This window comes from Hemiscyllium ocellatum, chromosome 35, assembly GCF_020745735.1.
Source record: "Hemiscyllium ocellatum isolate sHemOce1 chromosome 35, sHemOce1.pat.X.cur, whole genome shotgun sequence".
NCBI lineage: Eukaryota > Metazoa > Chordata > Chondrichthyes > Orectolobiformes > Hemiscylliidae > Hemiscyllium > Hemiscyllium ocellatum.
In genome coordinates this window covers 10,584,954-10,602,848 of record NC_083435.1, presented here as the reverse complement: position 1 = coordinate 10,602,848, position 17,895 = coordinate 10,584,954, and the positions used below count along the sequence as shown (strand labels likewise).

The window sequence follows — 17,895 nt, the reverse complement described above, 5'->3', positions numbered from 1 at the left end:
GAAAAGAGCCTCAAGTTCCTCAGCCTTTCCTCATAAGACCTTCCCACAATACCAGACAACATCCGAATAAATCTCCTCTGCACCCTTTCCAAAGCTTCCACATTCTGCCTATAATGTAATGACCAGAACTGTACTCAAAACTCCAAGTACAGCTGCAGCATGACCTTGTGGCTCTGAAACTCAATCCCTCTACCAAGAAAAGCTAACACACCGAATGCCTTCTTAACGACCCTATCAGCCTGGGTGGCAACTCTCTCTGTTCATCTACACCACCAAGAATTTTACCATTATCCCAGTACTCTTTATTCCTGTTGCTGCTTCCCAAGTGAATAACCTCACAGTTTTCTGCATTAAACTCCATTTGCCAGTTCTCAGTCAAGCTCTGCAGCTTATCTATGACCCTCTGTAACCTGCAACATCCTTCAGCACAACTCCACTGACTTTAGTGTCATCCGCAAATTTACTAACCAATCCTTCTACACCCTCATTTAGGTCATTTATAAAAATGACAAACAGCAGTGGCCCCAAAACAGACTCTTGTGGTACACCACTAGCAACTAAACTCCAGAATGAATATGTCCCTTCAACCAGCTAGTCAATTTCTGATCTAAACCGCTAAAGCACCCTCAATCCCATGCCTCCGTATTTTGTGCAATAGCCTACCATGGGGAACTTTATCAAATGCTTAACTGAAATCCATATACACCACATCTACTGCTTTACATTGATCCAACTGTTTGGTCAATTTCTCAAAGAACTCAGTAAGGTTTGTGAGGCAAAACCCGCCCTTCACAAAACCGTGTTGACTATCCCCAATCAATTTATTCCTCTCTAAATGATTGTAAATCCTATCTCTTATAACCTTTTGTTCCAACACTTTACCCACAACAGAAGTAAGGCTATCACATTAACCACCATCCCACCAGCATTCTCATCCAGAAAATCATTTTCTGTCATTTCCACTAACTACAGCGAGGTTCCACCACCAAATACTACACACCTCCTATCCCTTGTCAGACTCTCACAGGAACTATTCCCTTTGGGACACCATGGTTACTTCCAACACCCCTCACAGCCTCACCGCACCTTTCCCCTGCAACCACCGAAGGTGTAACATCTCTCTGTTTACTTCCTCCCTCCTCAGTATCCCAGGATCCAAACACATCTTCCATCTGCCTGCACTTCTCACAATCAAGCCTACTGCATTTGCTGCTCACAATGTGGCCTCCTCTCTATTGGGGATATAAAGGGTCAACTGCATGATCACTTTACTTGCTTTCTGTTTGCCAAAAAAGATTCTGAACTTCCAGCTGCCATTTAACACACCACCAAGTAACCTGGCCAACACCTCTGTCCCAGGCTTGCTGCAGTACTCCAGTGAAGCTCAGTGCAAGCTGGAAGAACAGCACTTCATTTTTCGGAAGTGGATCCTGAAGCTTTCAGACTCAATATTGAATTCAATAACTTTGGGGTCTGAGCTCTCCCATGTTGTTACCACAACACACACAACCAGGCCTTGTTAGCACAGAGTTTGCTATTAGGTACCACCCATTGTAACCCACTAACAGTCTCCATTAACAGCTATTCAACCTTCCAGCCAAATCATTATCCACTCCTTTGTCTGCCGAACTGCTCTTCTCTCTCTTTGGGCTCTATCCCTACCTATTATTTACTCCTTACCCATTCCCCCACTCTATCCTCTGAATATAAACCAACATTTTCCTAGCTACCATGACTTCTGAGGAAGGGTCACTCAATCCTATACATTAACTCTGATTTTTGTCCACAGTGCTGCCAGACCTGCTGAATCTGATAAATATCCACAGATTTAACATCGTCAAACATTTATAAATATCTGTAAGGGGAGTGTTAAAAACCAGCTTGCTATTAGTGAGACTGATAGAATCACTGAATCCCTCCAGTAAGGAAGCAGGCAATTCAGTCCATCGAGTCCACACTGACCCTCTGAAGAGCATCCCACCTGGACCCAATCCCCAATATATCCTTGTAACTCAATATTTTCCATGGCTGATCCAACAAGCCTACTCATCCATGGGCACAATAGACAAAAGCTGCACATCTTTGAACTGTGGGAGGAAATCCTACAGACATGGGAGAATGTGCAAACTCCACACAATTATGTGTGGCTTGAATTGAACCCAGATGCCTGGTGCTGTGAGGCAGCAATGCTAACCATTAAGCCACTATTTCAATATTTTCAGTAATCTCATTGATCAAGCAGTGAACCCAATTGCTGCTCCATGAGTTTGATCAGAGGCTCAATTCAATGTGAGGGTTCTGATTCAGTGCAGTGTCTCATGGTCTGTTTTCCAAGAGTTCGGAATGTGAGAAGGTGCTGGGTAGTCCTGCAGGAGGAAACAGGTATCTGGAAAACTGCCTTCACTTCCAGATGAGGGAAGTATATGATTTGTAATGTTGGGAATATGGAACCAAATGGAAAATAAAGGAGCAATGAATAGCCATGTGAATAATTAATGCAAATCCTGGTAATAGGGAATTCATGACAGAGGAGAATATGATAAATCAAATTGTGTTCAAATATCGCCCATGTGCCTACTGCATAACCCAAAGAGTTTCTGAACCACTGATATGTTTTTGATAAATATTCCCTGATGTAATGTAGGAAATGAGAAAATGTGAACAGTGAGGTCACAGAAACAGCATTGCAATGATGAAAAAATCATCAGTTTGAATGGTTTTTTTTGTCATGGAAAAGTTCAGTAACACTGAGGAAAATTATACATTTCATTGTTTCTAATAACTATGCAGGAGATTAAAAAGGGGTCATGAAATTAGCCCATATCATGACAGAGCCGAGAGTGTCCATGTGGGTAAAACGTGGAAGAAATTGTTTAAACCCTAACATTATTGATTTCAACTCTGCGTTCTGAAGGCTGCAGGGTCCCCAAGTGGGAAATGCGATACTATTCTTCCAGCTCGAGGGGCAGCACAAACTGGAAGGACAGCGTCTCATTTTCCACTCCACTGAGGCCACATAGGGAGAACTTTATAAAAATTGGGAATTACCTTGTTGGGAGTGTGCTGTAGAGTGTAATCAGAGATAGATTAAATGATGATGTGTAGCAAATCTCAGAAAAGTGCTAAAACAAATGGTAACAATATCAGGGGAATTGAACTTCCTCAGTATGAATTGGGACAGACTGATTGTGAAGGGCTCGGACAGGACAGTATTCTTAAAATGTCTCCACGTGATCTATTTAAGGCAGTGTGTAGAAAATCCAACAGGAGATAGGGCAGTGCTGGAACAGCTGAGATTCACCAAGATGTTGCCTGGGCTGGAGTGTTTCACCTCTGAAGACAGACTCGATCGGCTGGAGATGTTTTCATTGAAGCAGAGAAGGCTGAGGGGAGAAGCTAATGAAAGTTATGAGGGTGACAGACTGGGTAGACAGAAGGGTACTTTTCCCCTTAATGCTTTGGGCAACAACAGGTACATAGATTTAAGAGAAGGAGCAGGGGTTTTCGAAGGGAATTAAGGATGATATTTTTACCCTGGATGGCTCTCAGCCTCAGGAACTCACTGCCTGAAAGGAGACAGAAATCTTTGAACATTTAGGAAGTTATTCAAATGGAATGATAGTGTCACACAGGATGGAAACAGACGCCTCCACCCAATTAGTCTGCACTGACCAGCTATCCAAAACCGACCTTGTTCAATATGCCAACATTTGGCTCATATCCTTCTAAATCCTTCCTGTTCATGTACCCATACAGATGTCCTTTAAATGGTGTCACTAATCCCATCTCTACCCCTTCTTCTGGCAGCTTATTCCATACACGGACCACCCTCTGCGTGAAAATGTTAATTCCCAAGTTCTTTTTAAACCTTTCCCATCTCACCGTAAAACTATGCCCTCTATTTTTGGAGTCACCTACCCTGGGGAAAATACATTGGCTATTCACCCTATCCATCCCCCTCATGGTTTGATTAGCCTTGATAAGGTCACCCCTCAGCGTCCGACATTCCAGGGAAAGATGCCCCAGCCTATTCAGCCATTCCCTATATCTCAAACCCCCCAGACCCAGCAATACCTCTGTAAATCCCCTCCACACACTCTTGAGCCTCACAACATACTTACCCCATAGAACGGTGACCGGAACTACACTCCAACGTGCCTCATCAATGGCCTTCACAGTCACAACATGACACCCCAACATTACAACACTCAACACTCCAACAAATGAAGGTAAGTGTGCCATACTCCGTATTCACCCTGTTCACCTGCAACTCCAACCCAAGGAATCATGTACCTGCTCCCCCAGACCTCCTGCTCAGTAACACTCCCCAGGGTCCCACCATCAACTGGCCTGATTTGCCTGACCGTAATACAACACCTCACATTTAACTAAATTAAACTCCATCTCAGCCCACTACACAATATTTTCATGTCATCTGCCACTTTACTAACAAGCAAGAGGCTGGAAGAATACAGCAAGCCAGGCAGCATTAGGGATGGAGTATTCGACATTTCAGAGGCAACCCTTCTTCAGGCCTCTATCTCCTGATGCTGCCTGGCTTACTGTGTTCATCCAGCCTCCTGCTTGTCCACCTTGGATTCCAGCATCTGCTATTTTTTGTCTCTAATGTATTAATTACGCTTCCTACGTTCACACCCAAATGATTTATGCACATGACCAAAAGCAGTGGGATCCAACCATGATCTGTGTGGCACACCGCTAGTCACAGGCCTCCAACCTGAAAAGCAACCCCATACAATCACCCTCTGTCTCCCACCTTCAAGCCAATTTTGTACTAAGTTGGCTACCTTCCCATGGATCCCATGTGATCTAACCTTAATAACCAGTCTACCATGCAGAACCTTGTTGAATGCTTTGCTGAAGTCCATCTCGACCATGTATACTACTGTCTTTATCCAGCTTCTTTGTTACGTCTTAAAAAAAACTCAATCAAAATGCGAATTCCCACTTGTGAAGCCATGTTGACTATTCCTATGAAGTCCTTGCCTTTCCAATTGCCTGTATATCGTGTCCCACCCACTCCAATAACTTACCTACCACTGATGTAAAGCTCACTGGTCTATAGATCCCTCACTTTTCCTAACAGCCTTTCTCAAATAATGGCACCAAATTAGCCGACCTCCAGTTCTGGCACCTCATCTGTGGTTGTTGATGATACAAGTGTGTCAGTAATGGGTGCAGCAATCTCTTCCCTAGTTTCTGGTAAACATCTGATCCCGTCCTGGGGATTTAGCTAGCTTTGTACAATTGAAGTTCTCCACAGTACATCATCTTCTGCAATATGAACTCTTTCCAAGACATCACTATTTATTTCCCTAAGTTCCCTAGTTGCTGGGAAATGTAATAGAACTTGATAGACCCTTGATGACTAGCATTTCCACAATGGGCTGAAGGGCTGTATTAATCTATGGCTATGTCGGTTGATTAGTTCAGTTGACTGGACAGCTGGTGTGCGATACAGATGATAGTAACAGTGCAGATTCTCTCTCTCTCTCTCTCTCTCTCAATTCTTTCTATAGCTAAAAGATACCATTTTTACTGTTAAGTTCATCTTATCTCGAGATAAAGGTTAATTTCCCATTAACCTTCTTAATTACTCAGTGTTCCTGCATTCTAACATTTTCTGACTCACACACTCAAACACCCAGATCACTCTGTATCTCGCAATTCTGCAGGTCTTCTCTGTTTAAGTAACGCTCTTAGTTTTTAAAATTCTTCCTTGTGAAGACTCCCTTCCTCCTCACATTGCTCAGGTCTCACTCTATCCCCCATTCTCTCACCCACAAACTCCCATCCACCATCCCAAAGTTGTCCTATCTCCTCATCCTTGTTTCCAACCCCATCTCCTCTCCCTCTTCACCCTCACTCCCTCCCTTCAGCAAAACAACTCCTTTCAACAATGCCCCAAATCTCTTACACTTCTCCTTCATTGACCTTTCTTCCTCACACTTCCCTCTCCACTCCACACCCCAATCTACTGCCCAGCTCCCTGCAAGCTCCAACGTCAATCACTCCCCCTGCCCCTCTCGCTCTCCTTACTCTTTACAGTCAAACACAACACTCCCCTGACCCACTTACTCATATCCACTTAAGCTCCCTCTCCCCTCTCAATCGCACTTCCCCTCATTTTCTCTTCTAGCCAATTCTCCAATTACTCTCCCACATCATTCTAAATCCCTGACACTCACATCCCCCGACTCTTCACTCCCCTGTTATGGACCAGGCCAAATTCCCTCAGAACATTTCAAGAAGGTAGCCCAGACCTAACATTTCTAATTGTTTTCAGTAGGTGTACAGTGGATATTCCAGGTGGGATGCAGCTGGCCCAACCACTCAGTTTGAAACAAAGCAGTATTTATTTACACATGAACAAAAAACAAATTTAGAATAACATAATTTGGAGGTGCCGGTGTTGGACTGGGGTGTACAAAGTTAAAAATCACACAACACCAGGTTATAGTCCAACAGGTTTAATTGGAAGCACACTAGCTTTCGGAGCGACGCTCATTCAGTCACCTAATGAAGGAGCGTCGCTCCGAAAGCTAGTGTGCTTCCAATTAAACCTATTGGACTATAACCTGGTAGTATAACATAAGTATTTAAAAACCAAAACAACTCTATTGCAAATTAATGATGCTGTTCCAAATATTTACAACATGCCCGTGAACACCCCCTTGGCAAAAAAAGGGAAAAATCATACCCAGGTTCTCACAGGAGAGATATCAGAGAGAGACAGAGGATTAGCATGGAGCTTTTTCTTTGATCAGCAGCCTCAAAAAAGCTGGCTGCTTGCTAAAAACCAAACCAAAACCAAAGTTGACCTGGGATAATTGGTCACTCCCCTTTAATTGTCGAAATTTTTTTTTAGATTTGATTACTTACAGTGTGGAACCAGGCCTTTCGGACCAATAAGTCCACACAAACCCTTTGAAGAGCAACCCACCCAGACCCATTCCCTTACATTTACCCCTTCACCTAACACTATGGACAATTTAGCATTGCCAATTCACCTAACCCACACATCTTTGGGCTGTGGGAGGAAACTAGCGCGCCCGGAGAAAAGACACGGGGAGAATGTGCAAACTCCACACAGACAGTTGCCCAAGACAGGAATTGAACCCAGGTCTCTGGTGCTGTGAGGCAGCAGTGCTAACCATTGTGCCACCAAAGTTTTGTAAAACTTGAATATGTTTTGACTGAGGTAGCGTCTGTTAGCAATAATCAAATTGGCCCTAAAGTCCATACAAACCAGACACATAGGAAGGTTTGTGTTTCTGACCCCTTTGGAAAAAGCCAAGGACAACCTAAACTTGTTTCAGGAGCATCATTGTCACTCCCCTCACTCACCCCGAATCTCTTGGCCTTCCGCTACACATTTCCCTTTCACTCTCTCCTCCCCTCTTCCCGTTTCTCCTCCTCTGAGTTATTCTCATTTTCATTCTCCTCGCTGCCAATTTCCCTCTTCTTTTCCCTTACCCCCTGCCTCTCACCTCCTCCACACTCATGACCTCACACACAGCCTAGCTCTTTATTCATCTCATCACTCTCTCCTCAGTTTCCTTGTCCCTGTCTCTCACTGCATTCCCCTTCCATCTCTATACAGGCCCCACTCTCCTCCTCCTCCCTCTCCATCACTCTTCCATGGATCTTACTCTCCACTCCCTACCTCTAACCAACACTCCCTCCTGATCTCCCACACCATACTCTCCTGCTCTCATGTCTCCCCTCTGTTCACATCCCACTCCCATCTCTGACCCACTCTCTCTACCGACACCCCCATGACTCCCACTCCCTCTCATCCCTCCTGCTCAATCTCCATACACACTTCCCTCTCATTCACACTCCCCTCTAGATCAGCTTCCCATCCCAGTCAATCTCCCTCTGACCTCATTCTCCTCCTGGTTTATACCTGCTAGTAACTGTCCCTTAGTCTGACACACCACACCCTCACTGCATTCTCCATGCTCCATCCCACTCACCTCCAAATTCCCAATATCCATCCATTCCTCTTGATTGTTCACCATTCAGTCCTCCCCCACCCTCTCTTCATTGTCCACCCTTCACAATTCCCTCTTCCCTCCACCTCACTCTCCAAACTTCACTGTCCTTGCCACTCTAGCTCTCCTTTACACTCTAGTTGGCCAGAATTTCCAATCTCCCTCCCCATCAGTGTTGCCTCACTCCCTCCTGCTCTCCCCTCAATCTCACAGCCCCCTCATGCTCACTCCTCACACCCTCCCAGCTCACTCTTCCGTCTTCCTCACGATCCTCTCGACCACAGCTTACCAATCTGGTTACTGTCCGTTCAACCTGGCTTTGCTCTCTCTCTTTACCTCACATTGCCCCTCATTGCCATCTCACATTTGCTTTCTCCATCTCCTCCATAATCACTCTACCATGATTTCCCCCCACCTGACTCTCCCCTCCATTTTAATCTTGCCTCCTCGCACTCCCCTCCCCTTCAGTCTTGCCTCCACTTGTCTCCCCTCCAACTCAACCTCAAATTCACTCACCTCCTTCACATTCCACAGACTTCCTCAACTTCCGAGACCCAACTCTCTCCTTCCTTTTAAACCCCCATCCTACACTCCCCTCATCTTGACTCTCCTCTTCCCCACAAACTCCACCTCATCCTCCAATGCATTCACCTCCAGAATTCTCACAAGTCCTTATTTTGTTCTCTCTCATTTCCATATACGGTACTCAACCCTCCCCTCCCCCTCATACAGTATATCCCCCTCATTCCCTGGCACTCACTTTCCTTTCCCATTCACTCACCCTCTCAAGGCCAAAAGGAACCTGTAATTCTTCCATCCAGCTCAGCCATCCCTTCCTCCTCACTCTCACCTCCCTTTCTCTCTTCCCCTCACTCATCATATCTCCATATCTCAACCCTCCCATTCACTCTCCCATCAAATGTCCACTTATTTTGCAGTCCTCCTGTCCTCACCGTCCCATTCTACACTGTTATTCACTCTCCTCACCCCATCTCAAACTGTCCCCTTCCCTCACAAAACCTCCACATCTTCTCCCACATCCTCACTCAGCTTACAGTCATTCCCATTTTCATTTCTTCCCCCATCCCTTCAGTCTCCCATCCCCTGCCCTGAGGTTAAAAACCTCCCCTCATTTCCTCCCTTTTTTCATGATGATCTCCTCCTACTTCCCTAAACCCTCCCTTACAAATGCGACCTCACTATACCCTCCCTCCATCTCCCCATCTCCCCACTCCCTTGTTGCCCATCATTCCTGCCTTCCATCACTATCCCCATTCCCACCCCACTCACATTATCTCACTTTCCCCTTCTTCTCGCATTCATCTGCCTTCCACTTACTGTCCCTTCCTCCCCAATTTCCATTTCCCTCAGGCTCATGTTCCCTCCATCTTGTTATTGCCCCCTCCCCTGTTCTCTTTTGCCCATCAGTTTCCCATTCTCCCTTCCTCTCACTCTTCCTTTCTCCTTCCATCACCCTCACTCTCCCCTCCTCAGTTATGTCTTCCTTCTGGACCTAGCCATCTCACATTCCAGTCCATTCCCCATCCCTCACTCTCAGTCTCTCCTCTCCCTCACCCCACCCTGTCCATACTGTTTACTCTCACTAACCCCTTCACTCTCCCCCATCTCTCCTGTACCCCTCACTCTGCTCATCACTCTCTCCTCCCTTTCCTGGCCCCCACCATCTGACACTCCCCTATATTATCCCATACCCACTTGCTCTCGCTCTCCCTCCCCAATCCCTAGTCTTCTTCTCCCTCTGCTTCTGCTACACTATCTGCCCCTCGCTCTCCCCTCACCTTCTGCTTCAGTTTAGCCTCCCCAGCACATTCTAACCTGTGCCACGACCATCACACTTCCCATCACCACAATTCCCACTTTTTTTCCCCACTTCCCCCGCTCCCCAGATGACGCTGCACTCTCCAACTTGCTCTATCTCTCCCACTCCCTCAACTTACCCCTTCCCATCACTCTCACCCAAGCACTCGAATGTCCCATTGCTCACTTCTCTTTAAGCTCCTCCTCATTCTCCACACTTTTCTGTCTCATACCACCCCTTCACTCTGCCCTCCTCTCTCTCTCTCCCACCTCTCCTCACTGTTCACCCTCTATCCTACATCTCCTCGCTCTTGCCCTCTCTTTAACCTTCCCCGCCCTCCTGTTCTTCCTGTGCACTTCCTCATTTCCCTCACCACTCTTCCCTCCAAGCCCTCCACTTTACTCATCCTTCCTCCACTCTCACCACTCACTGCACTCTCCCTCACTCACTCCCCTTTCCATGACCATTGCCTTCTTCAAATTCCTCTTTTCCACACTCTCCTTATCTCCCCCTCCACTCCCATTCCCCCACTATCTTTCCAACCTTCACTTTCTGCTCCCCCCACTCTCCCTGGCCTCTCCCTCCCTCTCTCTGACGGTGTTATTTGATCTCTCCCCCAGCTCCAGCCTGTCTGACTCTGGATCTGAACACAGCGCACCCCCAGCTCATCCTGTCTGAGGACCAGACCAGTGTGAGACTTGGAGACAAACGGCAGTCGCTCCCTGACTCCCCGGAGTGATTTGATTCCTGGCTCCGTGTCCTGGGATCAGAGGGATTTCACATCAGGGAGACATTGCTGGGAGGTGGAGGTGGGGGAGAAGACTCAGTGGTTTCTGGGAGTGGCCCGAGAGTCTGTGAAGAGGAAAGGAGGGGATCGGACTGAACCCCGAGACTGGATTCTGGATTATGTGGCTTGGACATGGATGTGGTTATTTTGCCGCCAATTCACCTTCTGACACCCCCCTCTCCCCGAGTGGGAATCCCCGGAAGATCGGGGTTTTCCTGGACTATGAGGGTGGACAGGTGTCATTTTACAATGCAGACACCATGTCCCATCTCCACACTTTCACCCACACTTTCACTGAGAGGCTCTTTCCCATCTTCAATCTGGGAGGGAATGGCGGCGGGGAAAACTCCACCCCGCTGACAATCTGCGGGATTAAGGGAAAATGACAGATCCATCCCATAATTTCACCCTGTCCCCCTGCCTCCTGCCAGCTGTAAACTGATGGGGGTCAGTCTCAGTCTGGGGGAAAGAATTTGTAAATTTCTCCAGAATATGTATCCTTATACCTTGCATACCAACTTCATTTTGCATTATTTTATAATTCACTGGTTTGAGTCAATGGAGTGTTAGTTACAGGGCAGTGAGATTAATCTCGGTGGTGGGAAATTTTAAGGATAATATTTAACACAGTGAAGCAATTCTAGATAATCGAGAAAAGCCAGTGTTGATTTATTCAAAGCAAGTCTTGTTTAATGAATTTATTGAGCTTTTGACTGAAGACACAATTAGGATTTAGAGGGAATTTGATCCTGGACTTGAAAAGTCTTTTGACAAATTGTCACATAAAAGATTCAGAAGTATAATTGAAGCCCATGGAATGAAATGCCAGTGATAACATGAAGACGAATTTGATTGGGTGGCAGTGAATGAGGATTTTTGAGATGATGTTCTGTATCAGTCCATTCCAGGAACACTGAAACTCGGCAGGTGTAGCAGCATCTGTGCAGAGAAAGCAGATTCTCCATCAATTTCTGTTTAATTTCAGATTTCCAGCATTTGCAATTCTTTGTTTGTTGAACATTAGGTGTGCTACAAACTTCAGTTTTCACTGCTACAAAAACAGAAATTGCTGATCCTCACCAGCAATCTGGCAGCTTGAGTGGAGAGAAAGAAGAGACGACATTTGGATTCAGTGACACTGCTCCAGTTTCTCGAGCAATTTTTGTTTTTGTGGGAAACCTTGTGATTGGCAGTGAAATGCAGATTCTTCCAGATCATTTCAAGGGTTGATGAATTAGGTTTCCAGTTGGCTGAGGCATTAGCTTCCTCACTGCTGACCAAGGACGCCATGTTATCTTCTTGAATTCCCTTTTACATTGCAGGGATGTGCCTCTGTGGTGAGGAAAGGACTGTGAAACCTCTCCAACCATTGCATAAATCAACACTTTTCTACACCCTCCCACTGGACAGACAGAAACAGATCTGAACATGAGTCATACTGGATTTGAAACATTTCTCACTCCTCCTCAGCTGCTGCCAGACCTGCTGAGTTTCTCCAGCATTCTCAGTGTTTGTGTAGAATTTGATGCTGCAGAGGGCTGTTGAGGCTGTGTCATTTAATATATACAATGCTTAAATGGACAGATTTGTCATGAGGAAGGAAATCAAAGGTTATGTAGTTAAGGCTGGAAAGTGAAGTTGGGAACGATCTTATTAAATGGCAAAGCAGAGGAGAGGTCACATCTGATAAACTTCATTGAGTTTTTTGAGGAATTGACAAAGAAGACTGATGAATGTTGAGTTGTTAATTTTGCATAAATGGATGTTAGCAAGGCCTTTAACAATGTCCCTCATGGCTGGCTGATACAGTAGGAGGTGCCACATGGGATCTATGGTGGGAGGGTGTTTTTCTGACTGGAGATCTGTGCCAAGTGGTTTTGTGCAGTGAGCTGTGATGAGACCCCATGTATTAATCATTTTAGAGAGAATATAGGTGGCCTGAGCTTGCTGTGTGTGACATGATCATAACAACCCAGAATGACACTCGAGTGCAGTACTGAGGGAATGCTGCAGGATTGGAACTGCACTCTGGTCAAGAACAGTTTGATCCAAACCCCATGTGGGCGGTGAATATTAAAAAATCCCACAGCCAATATTTATTCCTCATTCAACATCACAATGATTAGATTACCTGTTTACATTGATGTTCATGGGAGATTGCTCTGCACAGACTGGGTGCTTTATGTTCCATGTTCTAACATTGAATACAATTCTGAAATACTTCATGGGCTGGATGAAGCTTTGAGATGGCAAGAAAAGCACTTTGTGAAAAACAGTAATTTTAATTGAGGCATTCAATAGGTCATTCAGGAACTTGACAGGATCAGAATACCAGATTATCACTTCTGAAGGTGACTCGGGGTTATACATATATTGAATCCGGCTTCCCCTCTGTTGACCATATTGTAAGACCATAAGGTACATGGGCATGATGATGTCATACACCAGTCAGGTTTGCACCACCACTTGGTCGTGGCTGATATATTTCATGGGTGTCTAGGGATTCTAAATATAAAACAGTCACTAATGTATCCAATTGTTGGTTTCGCGTCTGCTGACCATGTTATAAGACCATAGGGTACTGAAGCAGAATGAGGTCATACATGAATTGTGTTTGCTCCACCATTTGATCATGGCTGATACATTTCTCAATCCCCATTCTCCAGCCTTCTCCCTGTAATCCTGGTCCCTTTGCTAATCAAGAACCTCTCTATCTCTGTCTTTAATGCACTCAATGACTTGGTCTCCACATCATTTTGCAACAATGAATTTGACAGATTAAACACCTTCTAGCTGAAGAAATTCTGCCTCACATTAGTTATAGAGTGAAAGAATCATAGAGATGTTCAGCATAGGAACAGACCCTATAGTCCAACCCATACATGCCAAGCAGATATCCTAAATTAATCTAGTCTCATTTGCTAGCATTTGACCGATATCCCGCTCAACTCTTTCTCTTCATATTCCTACCCAGGTGCCTTTTAACTGTTACAATTTTTCAACATCCACCACTTCCTCTGGCAGTTTATTTCACATTTTTAAAAAAATGCTGCCCCTTAGGTCCCATTTCAATCTTTCCCATCTCACCTTAAAACTATGCCCTCTACGTTTGGACTCCCCAGCCTTCAAAAAAGCACGTCAGGCAGCATCCGAGGAGCAGGAAAATCGACGTTTCAGGCAAAAGCTCTTCATCAGAAATAGAGTGTTGATGAATAAACAGACCTTGGAATGCAGATTCACAGGTCCTTGAAAGTGGAGTCGCAGGTAGATAAGACACTGAAGAAGGCATTTGGTATGCTTTCCTTTATTGGTTAGAGCATTGAGTAAAGGAGTTGGATGTATTATTGCAGCTGTATAGAACATTGCTTTGGCCACTTTTGGAATATTGTGTGCATTTCTGGTTTCTCTCCTATCAGAAGGATGTTTTGAAACTTGAAAGGGTTCAGAGTATATTTACAAGGATGATGCCAGGGTTGGAGGGTTTGAGCTATAGGGAGAGGCTGAATAGGCTGGGGCTATTTTCTCTCGAACATCAGAGGCTGAGGGGTGATCTTATAGAAGTTGATAAAATCATGAGTGGCATAGATAAAGTAAATAAACAATCTTTTCCATGGGGTGGGTGAGTCTAGAACTGGAGGACATAGGTTTAGGGTGAGATGGGAAAGATCAGAAAGGGACCTAAGGAACAATTTTTTCAAGCAAAGGGTGGTGCAGATATGGGATGAGCTGCCAGAGGAAGTGGTGGAGGCTGGTACAATTATAACATTTAAAAGACTAGATTAGATTAGGTTAGGATACCTGGTAGGCATGGATGGGTAAGCCAGAAGGGTCTGTTTCTGTGCTGAACATCTCTATGACTCTATTGAAGTTTCCACTATCTCTTCAACTATCTCTTTCAGAACTGTTGTGCGTAGCCGATTTGGTCCATGTGATTTATTCACTTTCAGACCTTACACTTTTTCTCTCACTTTTTTCTGGCTATGTAGCGTACCATCTACATCATTAATCAATAGAGTGATCAAAAGAAGAGAAATATAAATCAATCCTACAAGGAGATAAAATTACTGAAGAATTAACAAGTAAGTAAGTGTAAATATTTCAGTGTGATAGACAATAGTCCAGATAGTGGGCCAAGTTCACAGGTGCATTGAGGTGAGGAGTTTACATGATCAGAAACTGACAATAACAGAGATTCCTACTGACAGGGCACAGGTGAAATAAAAAGCAGCTGCAGAGTGTCACAGCATCCCCCTGGCTCATTCTGAGCTCTTGGTGTTTTTGAAACAAAGCTGCTGATGAGCTGCCAGAGGAAGTGGTGGAGGCTGGTACAATAGCAACATTTAAAAGGCATTTGGATGGGTATATATATATCAATTGGAAGGGTTTGGAGGGATATGGGTCTAGTACTGGCAGGTGGGACTGGACTGGGTTGGGATATCTGGTCGGCATGGACGGGTTGGACCAAAGGTCTGTTTCCATGCTGTACATCTCTATGACTCTGAGTGACCATGTGACTGGATGGAATCAGACTCAACAGGACAGACAGACAGACAGACAGGGACCTTTACAGGATTTGGGACAGGGAGAAGGGAAATGAGGGAAGTGTATGAAGAGAGGAAACTTGTCTATTCCCTCCCACCCCCTCGCGGTCCCCTGTCTCACAGCCAATTTGCCAACCAGGCTTTCAATCTCATGTGCTCATCAGTATTGCAGCTTCACATCCAACATACTTTCCAGGTTAACCACTCCATTTGGCAGAGGTCTACAATCTCATTACCCTCTGGAAAGAAATTCTTCCAAGTTTTGAAGGAAGGATCCATTGTAAGGCCTTTTACAATCAGCTGATTTCCTTTCATTTTGAGCGAGTGTTGGTGGGAATGATCTATTGAACACAGAGGCCTGTCTTATGGAGGTGTATGGTAGCTCACAGCATTGATATGAAATCCACTGGCTCATCTCTCCAGACTTCCTCTGGAAAGGAACATTCCATAATCAGGTGGGAAACTGCCTTGGCTCCAGTGGGGGGTGTTAGTTGTGGTTCAGTGGGAGCGCTCTTCCCTCTGAGTCAGGTCAGGGGCATCGAGGCCTGGACAATAATCCAGACGGAGCCTGCGTGCGGGACTGAGAGGGGACAAGGCAGCTTCTCTGCTCACTGGGCCCCAGGTACCTGACATATTCCCTCCATCACAGAGTACATTTAGAGAAATGTACTCTAAATAAATACATTTAGATAAATAAATAAATAAAATGCTAAATAAATGCAATATACTGAAAAATCAAATGCCTGGAATGACCGTCTTACACTGGATTTCACCAGAGGATTGTCACTGGCCATGAGTTCAGTCTGTACTATAGTGTGAGGCAGAGTGATTCCCACTCCTCACCTCTACCTACTTCCCTCTCTGTCTGTAATCCTATCCCGTCCCTTGTGTCAGCATCACAGATACCTTCACCCTCCCAGCCCGGAGTCAATTCTCCTTCCACATTTAACTCTGTTTCTCTTTAAAAACTACAACATTGTTGTGGTTCTGTTTGCCGAGCTGGGAGTTTTTGTTGCAAACGTTTCGTCCCCTTTCTAGGTGACATCTTCAGTGCTTGGGAGCCTCCTGTGAAGCGCTTCTGTGCTGATTCCTCCGGCATTTATACTGGTTTGAATCTGCCACTTCCGGTTGTCAGTTGCTGTCCGCTGCAGTGGTCGGTATATAGGGTCTAGGTCGATGTGTCTGTTGATAGAATTCATGGATGAGTGCCATGCTTCTAGGAATTCCTTGGCTGTTCTCTGTTTGGCCTGCCCTATAATAGTGGTGTTGTCCCAATCGAATTCATGTTGTTTGTCATCTGAGTGTATGGCTACTAGGGATAGCTGGTCGAGTCGTTTTGTGGCTAGTTGGTGTTCATGGATGCGGGTTGTTAGCTGTCTTCCTGTTTGTCCTATGTAGTGTTTTGTGCAGTCCTTGCATGGGATTTTGTACACTACGTTGGTTTGCTCCTGCTGGGTATCGGGTCCTTTGTCCTGGTGAGTTGTTGTCTGAGAGTGGCTGTTGGTTTGTGTGCTGTTATGAGTCCTAGTGGTCGCACTAGTCTGGCTGTCAGTTCAGAAATGCTCCTGATGTATGGGAGTGTGGCCAGTCCTTTGGGTTGTCGCATGTCCTCATTTCGTTGTCTTTCCCTGAGGCATCTGTTGATGAAATTGCGCGGGTATCCGTTTTTGTTGAATACCTTGTATAGGTGTTCTTCTTCCTCTTTTTGTGGTTCAGGTGACTGGCCACACTCCCATACATCAGGAGCATGTCTGAACTGACAGCCAGACTGCTGTGACCATTAGGACTCATAACAGCACACAAACCAACAGCCACTCTCAGACAACAACTCACCAGGATAAAGGACCTGATACCCAGCAGGAGCAAACCAACGTAGTGTACAAAATCCCATGCAAGGACTGCACAAAACACTACATAGGACAAACAGGAAGACAGCTAACAACCCGCATCCATGAACACCAACTAGCCACGAAACGACTCGACCAGCTATCCCTAGGAGCCATACACTCAGATGACAAACAACATGAATTCGATTGGGACAACACCACTATTATAGGGCAGACCAAACAGAGAACAGCCAGGGAATTCCTAGAAGCATGGCACTCATCCATGAATTCTATCAACAGACACATCGACCTAGACCCTATATACCGGCCATTGCAGCCGACAGCAACTGACAACCGGAAGCGGCAGATTCAAACCAGTATAAATGCCGGAGGAATCAGCACAGAAGCGCTTCACAGGAGGCTCCCAAGCACTGAAGATGTCACCGAGAAAGGGGCCGAAACGTTTGCAACAAAAACTCCCAGCTCGGCGAACAGAACCACAACAACGAGCACCCGAGCAACAAATCTTCTCACAAACTTTAAACTACAACATTTTTCCTCTCCTTATAAATATGTCAACAGAATAAAGCTTGTTTATGATAAGGTACAGGTATGGATTAATGACTGGTGAACATAGGGACACAGAGAGGAGGAGTGACTGGGACATTCCTGCGGTGACAGGCTGTGACTGGCATGAACTGCAAGGATTAGTATTTGGGCCCCAGCTGTCCACAAAATATATCAGTGAATAGAAGCTGGGGGCCAAATGTAATCTTTACAGATTTGTGGGGAGGACAATGCTCAGGTGTGTCGTGAGGAAGATGTAAACCAGCTCCAGGAGGAATTGTCAGGCTTCATGAATGGGCAAGAACATCCTGGATGGATCATAATGTGGAGAAACGTG

At 45.4% G+C, this 17,895-nt stretch overlaps 1 pseudogene; it reads left to right on the top strand.

Annotated features, from left to right (window-relative positions):
* LOC132832954 (uncharacterized) overlaps positions 1-13,347 on the top strand; it is a 44,560-nt pseudogene extending 31,213 nt beyond the window's left edge.
* Positions 13,348-17,895: the final 4,548 nt, after the last annotated feature.